Source organism: Thermobia domestica, chromosome 7 (assembly GCF_964235325.1).
Source record: "Thermobia domestica chromosome 7, izTheDome1.hap1.1, whole genome shotgun sequence".
NCBI lineage: Eukaryota > Metazoa > Arthropoda > Insecta > Zygentoma > Lepismatidae > Thermobia > Thermobia domestica.
Window position 1 is genome coordinate 181,351,644 of NC_137460.1, and position 13,867 is coordinate 181,365,510.

A 13,867-nucleotide genomic window follows, 5' to 3' on the forward strand; every position below is an offset into this window, starting at 1 on the left:
TAGTATTAATTTAAAGCTTTTAGAACGAAGTGAAGAAATGGAAGAGGACGTTAAAATGATAGAAAGATGTAAAATAATATACTTTTGGTAGTTCCAACTTTTCCCGCTAGGCGTACCATAGTCGGTTTTGTATATACATTTAGGAGTATATTCTATACATCTTGCCGATCATTTGACGTCCCCAAGCTGGCAACGTCGCAGTTGATCTTAGATGAGTATATTCAAAGTTCTTCCGTACATACTGACAATTTGGCGTCCTTAAATTGGAAGCGCGGAAATTTCTGCTGTTATTACTGTATGTAAAATTCATTTTCTGTCCATTGATTTCTTTTTGAAGAAATATTTCTCTGAAACGATAGAAGTGGGAAACATAAATCTCTGTAGCCAAATACCCTTTAACTCAGAAGACAACGTGAGTGCTTATTGTTTTAAAGCAACTAAACGCAACGCAGCTACCCTCGAAAGGGAAATAATTTGCAGCAGAATTTTTCAGACAGATACTCTTTAGTTCTAACAATACATTTGCATTATGGTTTCGTAATCAGCAGTTCCCAACAGAAATCCCCTCACCACTCTTACCGATGGGGAATGAAATTGGGGTAATCTTGAAGAGATTATCACTATGCATCTCAGACGATCATTAATCTATTGATGAAAAGCTAATATCGGTCGCTTTATAATATTACATGACACATGTATAGAATAATGTTAGTTATGACTAAATTCCGAAAAATTCTTAAGTGATTCAAGAAAGTAACTACCTTACTAAAATTAGCAACGTTGATTTATGAATAATCATTTAAAATTTCTAAATAAGCAGAAAACTCATATGTAGACCACTGTTTATTATTATTATTATTATTATTATTATTATTATTATTATTATTATTATTATTATTATTATTATTATTATTATTATTATTATTATTAGGTGCTATCATGTGTATCACTGCCAAAAACATAGCATCCCTTAAGTCCTCTACTAACAGTGACACAATCTAGGCTGCTTTTGCTTTCTGTTGTTTTCCTTCACTTTCTTTTTCTAACTTCGAGGACCAAATATTTCCTAAAAAGATATTCCTCTCTTAGATTTCTATTCACATCGAAACAATGTATGTGGTCTTTTACTAGAATGAGACTAGGAATTACATTTCTGAATCCAAGATGACTCCGAGTCCAAGACGACCCCTATTCTTTAACAAAGGTTTACAAGAAATCAATTACGTCATTTTAAGTTTTGCCAGGTAGAGCAAGATTGTAAAATGACATGAGTCTCACATGCTTCATTAGGATATTACTATACCTGGTATACAATGTATACTAATGCATGTGTTATTTAAATTCAATGGGACGTAATTGTCCCATACCCTCTCCAAATGACATCTTTGCAGAAAAAGATACATTCACAGTATATACTGCTTATGTTTTCTGAACTTTAAAACTATACTAATAATCATATCAGATACAGGCTTCCCTTACTCTTCCTTACTGGAATGGTCCACGCGATATCCTAACTTTCAATGTGGTAGGCGAGGAGGTGGGTAAATTTGTAGCTTAATTGAAGGTTGTGGTCCTGTTGAGAAAAACTTTGTTATGTTTCAACGAAACCAAGACGACCATACATTTCTGAGCACGAAATTTCGGCAAAAAGCTCGTCTTGAATGCACAAGTATACAGTAATTGTCCAAACTATCATTTTTAGTAGTTTCAAAGTTCATGATTCTGATTCAGAATCACATTTTGATAATATCTTGCACACTGTATTAAAACCAAAAGAACACGTTTTATTAAATAGTGGAAAACCGTTGTTAATTATAAATAAAATGAATCTGACGTGTACGTACCGTAAAGTGAAAATTCCAATGTTAGGAAAGATTGATTTAGTATAAGTATTCGTACTTTGCTAGATTTCGGAAAATTTCAGAATATACGATTGATAAGCAGAAAATCACTTGCTTAGTTTACTTATACAGTTGCAGGTTATCACAAGCATACGTCAAGAATTAACAACTTATTTACCGAGATACTTTCAGATGTAATTCCCGCTGATCCAATGGCCAATGCGTTCGCTTTCCTTACACTAGATCTCGAGTCTCATTCCGGGTAAGAAGACATTTGTGCAGTACGGTAGTTTGGTGTCCGCTTTAAACTATAGGTATATATCTCATCTAGACTCGGGTCGCTAAACTGAAACAAATACCTCCATATGAATATACCAGTATATAGCAATATTTTAGAGCATCAAATATTAATCGGTTGATTATAGCCTCTTTGTCAGCAGGAAGGTCTTCACTAAATTGAGTTTCCCTATTTAATAACGTTAAAACTTTTCGGCCATTTTTAAAGTTAGGAATGAACAAACGGTTACAAAAATTCTCATCGAGTTCAGTCCATAACCAAGGTCTGGACACATGGATTTAGAATTTCCAAGCATAAATTAAGTTCTCTATTTGTCCCATTTTCTAATGTGAAGATTACCAATAGCGCATTTATTATGCTTCGTTCTCTCTCTCTCTCTTAGTACCAGTGTTGAATTCAGACATTTTTGCCCGGGGGAATGTCAACTCCTCGGGGGGAGAGTTGTTTTTCTGTATTTTTGCAAGAAAGCAACATATTTAACACTTTCATTCACATGCATATCTTACCTAATATTGAGACTAATTGCTGATAAATATTCAATGTGAGATTATAATTTTTAAAGAAAAACAATCATTTAATTTTATCTAAAACATTAAATAAAGACTTGCTAAACTATTTTAGACTGAACTTTAACTGCTATTTACAGTAGCTATTTTTGTTATTATTTCCTATACTCAGTAGTTACTGATTGTTACGAATGTAGAAGTTTTTAAAAAGATATAAATTAACTCAAATATTTGTTGTCCTAAAACAAACATAGGAGAATCTTAACAAAAAGTTATCATTCTTTCTCACACTTCTGATTCTAAATCAAGTATATTAGACTTGGTTTCTGCACTGCAATAGTTTAGTTTACGAAATCTTCAGTAGGATTAGTGCCGTGTCTTGCAAAATCAGCGCTTGGCGCGAGAGTATACGAGGGCACCCCCGTATATATGAGTGAGTTAGACAGACCAGCCGCGAAAGGTGAGAAAATTTTAAAAAGTAAACCCTGCTTTTCCTTGATTTTGACCATATTTTATTAATTTTTTCCTTTCATTTTATATATGTGCACATGCCCATATGTGCACATATGTTTCACTCCTCTCTTTTTTCTTTCCTTCTTTTCTTTTCTTTGTCCCTCCCGAATTTTGCGCCCGGGGCACCCGGAGCCGTCGCCCCGCTTGTCCCTCCCCAATGGCACGGCACTGAGCAGGATCGTCACCTTCAATAGCAATCTTTCACTTATATACTACTATTATATTGATAAATTCTATATAAATCTCTAACCGAGGAGGGATAACTGTTCCTCCCTGATCCCTCTAAATGACGCCCTCTGAATCTCACCCTTTAACTGACTTATTTTTAATTAAAGAAAGGTGTGTTTACTTTAACAATCGTAAAACACATTCTGTTACTTCCGATGGGAGAAATGGGATTTGAAATAATTCAAGAACTGTACATTTTCAAGAACTGAAGTCTGCTGACATCAGAGATCATATGAAATGATCGAAAGATCTTCCCTATCTTTCCTTTCCTATTTCAATCTGTGCTAGTGCTACCTAATAATATATAATATAGGGCGGGAGTATAGTAGTTACTAAAATACAAACCTTTCTTCTACAGTTAACAATTTCATGTTCTGCCAAACTTGGTCATAGAGTTAAAAATACAAGTTTTATTGACTATTTGATATTCTATCTTAGAAGTTACATGTTTAATATTTATATAGAATGGGTCTGCGTCATTTATATGCATATTGAGAGATCGGATTTCGTCTGCACGTGCACGGAAAGAAAAGCAAATAATTGGGTGAAGTAATTTCTACATTTTGTGACTGAAATTTTTTGAGTTTCTCCGGGGGGAATGAATTTTCTTCGGGGGGGGGGAATTCCCCCGGGCTACCCCCTGAATTCGTCCCTGCTTAGTACGCTGCGCTGAGTAACCTGTGCGAGCTTTGAGCTCCGTCCACAGTTGTGAGATGGTCATTTTCAACAATGCCATATGACATTTTTGTGAAGTGGCTTTCGAACCCAAGGATGCGTTCGTTTCCCTGCTGAAAGCAGCACGAAAGCGAGAACAACTTCAGTTTTCTTTTATATCAGTTTATCCCGTCATGTATATACATTTGTTATAAATTAGACACAAATTGTCTTTTCTTTATAAAGATATTTTTTACTGTAGGTGAAAGCGAAAGCACTTTATTATTCTAACTTCCTTCTTTCCCCAAATATTATTACATACAAATTTCTAATTCCAGAAAACAGTTCCCTCCCTCTTAACTATTATTGGTAAACGTATATATCTTTGGCACGGTAGACACGTGTTCGTTTCCGTTCGGGCCCACTCGTGTGTCGAATCACACGTTAAACAATAAGCCCAAACCTCGAAAGGGTGGGTTTATTGCCTTCTTGGTGAAAGGGATGCAAAGACCTAATCCAACAGCAACAGTAATCCAAAAAATAGCCTGAGAAGACATTATAACTTAGTCATTCTGTATACTATATGATTAATAAACTTCTAAAACAATAAAAGCAATATGATTTCTGTGAATACAACTTATCGATTTGGGAAAGTTATTTATATATTTCTCAATTTAGAACAAACTAGAATTGATTACCCTCTTAGCTGGGTTAAAATAAAAATTCTCCTTATCTCATGTATTTGATACCAGTGAAATATGCTGTTTATGTTTTTAGTGGCATGAATTTAAACAGTACCTAAATTATCACTGTTCATCTGAGCGACCTAGAAAGCTATAGATTCAACATTAATATCGGACATTTTTGATCATTTATATGCATCTCCTCCTCACCAACCCCAATTTTCATGGCTGTTTGGATGTAAACAGGATCGGGAATTTCACTGTTCAACTCAGCGAACCAGCAACTACGGATTTGACACTAATAATGGTCATTTTTATATATCTCCTCCTCCCTTTTCGTTCAGTTACAGGGCTGAATTTGGATTATGATGATGATTTTGAGTTTAACGTCCTTTTCCAGCAGCGAGGCTATATGAGATGAGACCTACTGATTAACGGGATATCCGAAACACATGAACTCCCGCCAAGAATCGAACCCGGATCTTCCACGCCAAAGGCGCGCACGCTAACCGCTTAGCCACCGAAGAGCTCAGGGCTTAATTTGGATTGAACAAGGTTTCATTGTTCTTCTCAGCGACCCAGAAAACTATAGATTCGACATTAATATGAATCATCTTCAATCATTTTCAATATCTCACGTTGTCCCCCTCCCCTAAGTTGCACCGTCAAACTGATATGATAAAAGTCATCCGTGGTCCGAACCTCATCTATGTTAAAAACTAGATCCAGATCGGGGTGGTGGTTCAAGATTTATTAATGCACAAAAACAGTCACTTTCATTTTCACTTTTATTATGTCTCCTCTCTGCCTTCCCTACGATCCACAATCAAAGTGAAATCATGAGAACAATCCCAGGTCTGCCGCTCATCTATACAGAAAGTTTGATAAAAATCGGTAGATCGGTAAGAGTAATTAATGTTTATTTATTTTTATATACCTCCCTCTTTCCTTCCCTTCTCTATTGTAAAAAATGAAATAATAATAAGCTTCCTGGAACCTCATCTATATTGAAAAATTAATTCAAATTGCTTGGATTGTTCGAAAGTTATTAAGTTTTGTTTATATCTCCTTCTCCCCTTCCCTAAGTTTTACCGTCAAAGTAAATAAGTAAAAACACTCCCAGGCCAGAATCTAACCTACGTTGAAAATTAGATCGAAATCGGTTGGGTAGTTCAAGATGTTAAGTGTACCAAACATCGTGTCTTTCAATTTCATAATATAGACTAGCCTTTGGCTAGATGGGGGCTTCATCCCCAGACCCTTGTATTTGCTGATCCTACGGCCTTGCATCTTTTATGTATCAGCTTATCCATGAAAAACGAATTTCGTGCATTTGTACTTAATATTTCCGAAATTTGGCCTGTAGTTGGATTTACCTCAAAACTCCCACGTTTGCCCGACCTATGGCCTATCACTTTTTAACCCACAATTCTACCGAATTTCAAGTTTCTTTGCCTATTTCAACTACCTAAAAGATAGGATTTTGTATCCCAGAAAAACGTTCTTATAAGTAAGATGGGAATTTCTACATACACTCTTTAGACCCCTTGGAAACTAAAAATATTCACTTTAGGCAATTTCCCTGTAGGTTAGTCCCGGAAGGCTACAATCATGCCCAATTTCATCATAAAATCCTGGCGGAAGTGCCTCAACATGTTCGGGTGAAATATGTCCCATGCAAACATAACACAGAAACCATTTTTCAGTTTCTCGTAAGACCACTCTAAATTTGGAAAATTTCATATTTGGTGATATAGTTCGGTAACGCTGAAAAAATGTACATACATACTGAATTTGAAGTTTTTATTCCAATTCCAAGTACCTAAGGTAGGAGATTATAGGTCAAAAACATTCCACTTAAATAACATGGAGAATTTCTTCATCCCCCTTTTAGGCCACGTAAGAATGAAAAATATTTACTTTTGGCAATTTTTCTGTAGATTAGTCTCGATAAGCTACAATCATGTCAAATTTAATCATTGTAGCCCTCAGGACGTGCCAATAATTCTGAGGTGTAAAATATGTCCCATATAAATAACATAGGGAAGATTTTTAATTATCCATAAATTCCCATTAAAGTTAGAATTTTTTATTTAGTTATTTTGATAAATAATCCTATAGAAAACATAAGCATACCGAATTTCAAGTTTTTATTGCAATTTCAAGTAACTAAAATATGAGATTATAATTCCAAATAAAAAGGCCATTGAAAAAACATGAAGAATTTCTTCCGTTTAGATCCCTAAAAATTAAAAATATAAACTTTTGGCAATTTTCCTGTGGTTTAGTTTCAAAAAGCTACAATCATGTCAAATTTCAACTTTCCACATTAACCGGGAAGTACCCGTTATTTTATATCAGTGAATCAGTTCTAGTTTTACATATTGATTATACGGTTTGTATTATTAATATTTTACCACTTTAGTAAGGAATAGTGTTGAAAATAGAACAAAAAACTACCAGTCAAGTTTAGTTCAAGATCAAGGATTTATTTCTATTAGCTGTTTAGGTAAGACTTCTCCTTATACAGTACAAAGTGTAAATTTTCATTTTGCCTTCAACATTAGTCTCGATTCCAACAACTGAGAAAATAGCTACGGTTCCTTCAAACCGAAAGAGACAAGAGGATTTTCAGAACACTGAACCTCTTTATGCCGTGCAACAAATCGCACGTTCCCTTCAGTTCACCACAGTATGGATGTTGTTTCTTTGAATTTCTAAGCTCGCTCTTCACTTACAGGAAAAGATGTAAACAGCAATTGAATTTTCATCATTCTTATATGATGTTAGATGAATTCTTAATATATAGTCGAAATACTTGGTCTTCCATTCAAGAGTGGGGTTACCGTGGCTCAGTGGTAGAGTGCTTACCTCTGGTGCATTGGTTCCTTGGTTCGATCCCTGGCCAAGTGAGTTGGGGTGGACAACATCGTGTCCGTAGGTTTTCTTTGGGTACTCCCGTTTCCTCCAACTTTGTCATTCCACTAATTCTCCCATTCACTTCCCTTAGACTAAAGGGCATAATCGTGGGGCGTGAATAAAGATGGGGTGTGAATGTTTCAGTTCATTTTAATTTTCCATTCAAGAAATCTCGCCAAGTTAGACAACTTCAGAGATACAGGATAGCGAGAGAAGAGTTACAAACTAGTCGGTATTTTAAATATATATATATAAAAAAACGAAATGATATATTCAGTCTAAAAATTATAAACTATCGGTGGCGGACTCGCAGTGTTAAGGATACGTACGGGACAAGAAGAGTTAGAGGAAATGTCCCGTCTTCATATAAGACAAAAGTTGTTCAGGGTAAATTACGTAATACATATATTTTTTGAAAATTTGCAACATTTTGATCAGGCACGTTACATGAATTTATTTGAGAAGGGTCCAAAGCTTTTGGAGGAATCAAATTCATTATGAGGATTTTTTTTTTTAAATTTGTAAACTCATCCGTAAAGAAAACACAATTTGTAGATAAATTAGAATTTTGGAATAATCAGAATATCAGGACTCCCTTCACTGCTTACGTCTCAGATTTTGATCACTATTTAGCGTTCCCACAACTTGTTAGGAAAGAACTGACCTACAAACTCTATAACGACGACGAATTTGACGAACGAGGCAACATTTTCCTGCCATTTTGGACTAGTCGAATTTGAGATCATCTTTTTCATTCTTTTATTTTATTGTAAAATTTTGTTTCTTGATTACTTTTCTCTTTAGACTGTATTTGTACTGTTTTGAATTGGAACTGTTTTTGAATCTTCCTTTACCTACTCATGGAGTCTACTCAGAGTTTTTTTTAAGATTCGTAAATAGTGGTAAGAGTTCGTTTAACTTTTAGTATGTTTTAATTTATTTTATTTTATTATGAAATATGCGTGTTTACAGGATTTAGACGTTTGGTCTTTCAATATATAGCACAATGTAACGGAAAATTAGTTTCTGTGGTGTTCGGTTTAACAAAATGCCGTTATACATGTACATTTTTCGTCCGTCCGGGAGATAAAAGTCTCAAGAACGAATTGATCAATCATCACCAAATTTAGTCAAATTTAGAAGGTAAAAGTTCGGAAAGGAGTTCTCTTTTCGAGCCGATAATCAAGTCTGTAGCGGTACAAATTATTCATCTCCATTTTTGATTGATCATTATATGGTGAAAAGGGGTAAAAGATAGAGAGAAGCAGTTTCCTGCAATCGATTAAACGTCTCAGAAATTTATACCATGTGTAGTGTAATATCACTATTAAAACTGGAAGTAAAAAAATACTTTCGGTTTAATGTTGGAAAGTTATATAGTGAAAATAGTAACACATACCGGGAAGACGTTTTCTGTAATTGATTAAGCGGTGCAGGTATATATTCCACCTCCGCTGTATTTTCTCTATTAAAGGAAGTTAGAGAAAATTATCCACCTTTAATTTTAACGGTGATTGCTATAGAGTAGAAAACTGTCATAGATAGAGGAAACAAATTTTCTGTAATCAAATAAGCATTCAAAAGTATATTTCACTTCCATTTTTAAGTATCCACAAAAATCAAAACTGGTAGAATCGCACAACGATTGTCGGTTTTAATGTTCATAGAGAAACGTTCTAAGAATAGGTTATGTCTTCTCTCTGAAACTACTATTGAAACCGTAAGTTGTAAATGTCAACCTCTTTAGGTATAAAGTTAATCGTTATAGAGTTTAAACGGTAACGGATAGAAATAAGTATTTTTCTGCAATCAATTAAGCGTTCCAAGAATATATTCTATCTACACTCTACTAAAACTGGAAGTGATACAAATCTACTACCTCTTTCAGTCTCTAATTGGGGAAAATGTTGGTCAGTCCATTCTGTAGTTATTCTCACGCTCCAGTCTCGTCAAGGTTGGTGGTTCTAAGTTTACTTGTCCTGCCGTCCATGAACAACACGTCTGGCCCATTACACTACGGAAAGCATGCACATCTCCTGTCAGAATGTTACGATATCATTCAGTGGTAGCAGATACTTTTTCAAAGTTGCAGTGATGTTCATCTATTTTTCATGATACCCAAACATACCATAACATAAGATTGGCCATACCTTATGAATGCCATGAAGGTATTTTGTGAATGCTATGGTATTCCATATTCTTGCAACTCCAAATGATAACCGTAGGTGTAATCACTAGATACACAGAAAAGTAACTCACTTAAGAACATGACATTGGGCCAGTTCCCATCGTCCCAGTTATTGGTTCGGTAGACATTGTGAGAAAAGGACGAACACTATTGGACATCTTTGCAGCTGGATCTGTTACCGGTGTTGTAGCAAGATCATAAGATGATACATGTGTTTTTTCGTAGTACAGCGTGTCCCAGTGGCGCATTTTGTGGGCTACCGGTGGTAGCCCTTGAATATTACGAAATAAAGGTATTATAATAAAAAGGAATATATATTGATAATTTTATACTTTAGTATCTTCTTTCAATGATGCAACTTTCTGAGAACTATATGAATTTAAAAACATCCAGTAGTTTCTTTACACGGAGTGTGTTTCGCTACTTAAATGATCTTCGACTCGGCAACACAGCAGAAACCTACCTTTTCTTTCAGCAATAATCGTGTAGTTATCAGCAAATTCTTTGCTCCACCTCCAACCGCACCTTACGAACGGGCTGCCAGGTAGCACAAGCTGCCTACGGAGAAATCGGTTTCTTGGACGTGCGTGATAGGTAAAGGGAAGTTATACGAGTAACAACAACGCATTTTGGGAACTTCAGTCGCTTGGAATTATCTCGGACATCGTCAATTTCATTCCATAGCGGTTTGCGTCAATGCAAAACAAATTTTGTTTTACAGTATTTTGCGATAGTGGGCATACCTGTTATAATTACCTTTGCTTATTTGCGCTACGTTGAGAGGCTTTTACAAACTGAGGCTCCTTCTTCGTTGGCTAATCAGCTATTTCAGCGTTCTTTTGCAAACTTTCATTTACTCTAATGAGTAGAGTTACCACTTATCCAAAGCAAAATATACGGGCATTTCACGCAGCACATGAAGCTAGAAATGTACGATCCTTTTTCCGTAATAATTAGTAAAAAAAGAAGTCTTTCTAATAAGCAAATCGTATTTATCTACTAGATAACATATAAGTATGCTCTAAGGCTTACTGTTGTTTTCAAGACTGTATAATAACGTGAAAATATTATTATTATTATTATTATTATTATTATTATTATTATTAATAATAATAATAATAATAATAATAATAATAATAATAAGAAGAAGAAGAAGAAGAAGAAGAAGAAGAAGAAGTATTAATGTACAGGTGTTACAAAGTAGTGGTAGCCCAAGCCATCAAACCGATAGACGCCGACTTGGTGTTTATGGACGACAATCACAGAGCTGCCCAAATTGGAAACATCCCAAAATGTGGGACAACCTACTAAATAGACTGGTCACCATATTACCTAACCTGAAATACATTGCATAGCGGAATTGCATAGCGGAATTCTTCATCTTTGACACTTGAGGACCTGAAAACTACCTTCAGCGGAGAATGGAACAACTTACTCCTGAAATTTACGAACTCTATAGTGGATATCATAGCAACTATATGGAGCATCCCTTACTGCTCTGCTCAGAACCAGTCAGTATTAATGACAACTAACATTTCATGTTATTAGTCCATTTTAAAAGGTTATGTCTATCCACAATGACGAATTCTTACCATATTTGATCGATCAATAAGACTAACATAATATCGGCACTGATATTTAGGCCACTTACTGTACTCTGACTGTGCTATGAAAATTGTTAAAAATGAATTTGATGCCCAAAAATTACCAAACAGTGTGTATCCCTACTCATACTTTGAAAAACAGTAATAATAATAAGGAAGTTACATTTGTATGTATCTTTTTAGTAAAAGTATAAGTGCATATGTCCTTTTGTGTAGAACAATGCATGATATTACAGTTCAATTTCTCCTAGATATTGGGCGATCTGTGGTCAGCACTTCAGCTCCCCTTACCAGTTCCCAATTGTCTCACAATGCTTGATCAATACCGAAAAATCTAGCACAGGAAATAGAATCCGACAGTAAGTACAGCCAATAGCAACACATTTGTGCAACAAGAAGAGGTTATTTTAAATTTTCCATATATATAAAGAATACTTTTTAACACAATTAAATATTGCCAAAGTGAAAATTGGATTCTATTATTAGAATATAATATCTGCACTGGTATACTGGGAAGTTAAACATTATTTAAACTGGTCAGCACTTTCTTTTGAATGACCAACATGGCATCGGTAGTGGCGTTTAAACAAAATCGTAAAGGAAATAAGATAAACCTTTAAAGAAATCAAGCATTTTGGGATGGGAACGAGCGAGTTTTCTCTGAAACTCGACTTGACTCGAAAGAGACATCTTTGAGCTCGACTCGAGAACTCGACTCGAAACTCGACTCGTATTTATGTCCAGTTTCGAGTCGAGCCAGAACGAGCCAAATCGAGCTGAATCCTGTTTGTAGTTTTAAGTACTCTCTTGAAGCATCCTACATAGACAATATAATTACCAATGATACTACTACCACTACTACAACTACAACTTATTATTATTATTATTATTATTATTATTATTATTATTATTATTATTATTATTATTATTATTATTATTATTATTATTACAACACGGTGTTTAACCATGAAAGATAGGCGGTTTGTATCTGAATACTAAAAATTAGTTGACTGCCGACCTCGGTTATGGAAAAGTCTAAATCTTCAAGAGTCAAGGACATCGTTCACGAGGTTCTGGTTTTGAGTTTCGGAGGAGGAAGTATTTGGGCTCAAGTCAAAAATTGTTAAAAGTTATAGAGAGCTGTCCAAACATGTTCAAAACTGCTCGGCCCGGGTTTATGGTTCTCAACGGCTCGGCACTCAGCTCATTCACTATCGATCGGAACCGAAAAGTGAGACGTAGCCGAGTCGGCTTGAGCCAATTGCTCACTCGAGCCGGTTAGAGCCAGCGACTCAGTTGAGCAGAGTCGAACCGAGCCGATGGACTCGTTTAAACGAAGCTGGCTCGAGCCGATGGCTCATCTGAGTCGAGTTGGTGGCTCATCCCAACTGAGCCAGCTAGAGCCGGTGGCTCATTTGAACCGAGTCGATGGCCCGTCTCAAGCGTGTCGGCTTAAGCATCGCCTCAATTGAGGCGAGCCGATGGCTTATCTCAACCGAGCCGGATGACATCACTACCCGGATGAGCTTTTGCTTGGGTTCAAAACTTCTATCGTACAAGTCTAAGCCTTGATGGTCAGAAAAACAGTATATACTTATATTGGTGCTCACGACATTTGAGGCTGTCTTGTTACAAAAATATATTGTCCCGTTATTGAAACGAGACGAGACGCGAATAGTGTCCCTGTCGTAAGCAACCCTAGAAATATTCCACATTACTGCTTACATTTCTCATTGCTTTCGCTTTCGAGTCTAATCAGGCCATGATTTCAAAACGAGTTAAAACAAGCTGAACGAGCAAGCCATTTATCAAACTCGACTCCACTCGAAACTCGACCTCGGAAGCAGTAACTCGGCTCGGAACTTGACTCGATAAAATTACCTTTGACTCGACTGTAAACTTAGGTCGAGTTTTAGCTCGTTTCGTACCCATCCCAGCAAGCATTACTAGCGAAGGAGAGCTGATGTGGTGACCACGGGCGGCGGTAGTTTTGTCACCGAAAAGTTCGTCACCGGAAAGTTCGTCACTGGTAATTTTGTCACCAAAATATTCCCATATAGGTAATTTCGTCACCGAAAATTTAGCCACGATAATATCATCACCCGTGTCATTTAGAACATAATACAATTACAATGAATGAATCGAAAAAGTTTTTAAATTGCTTTCTTTAATCTTCAACTGAAGCAAATCGAAATATAATAATAATAATAATAATAATAATAATAATAATAATAATAATAATAATAATAATAATAATAATAATAATAATAATAATAATAATAATAATAATTTAATTATTATTATCATTAAATAAAGAGTTACATATTTTAGATATCGTATTTGAGATAAGAGATAAAAGTTTCCAGTAATTCTATCACAGAAATATTATCAACTCGTGTACAGCATTGCTTTTTTTTCACCTGACTCACTCAA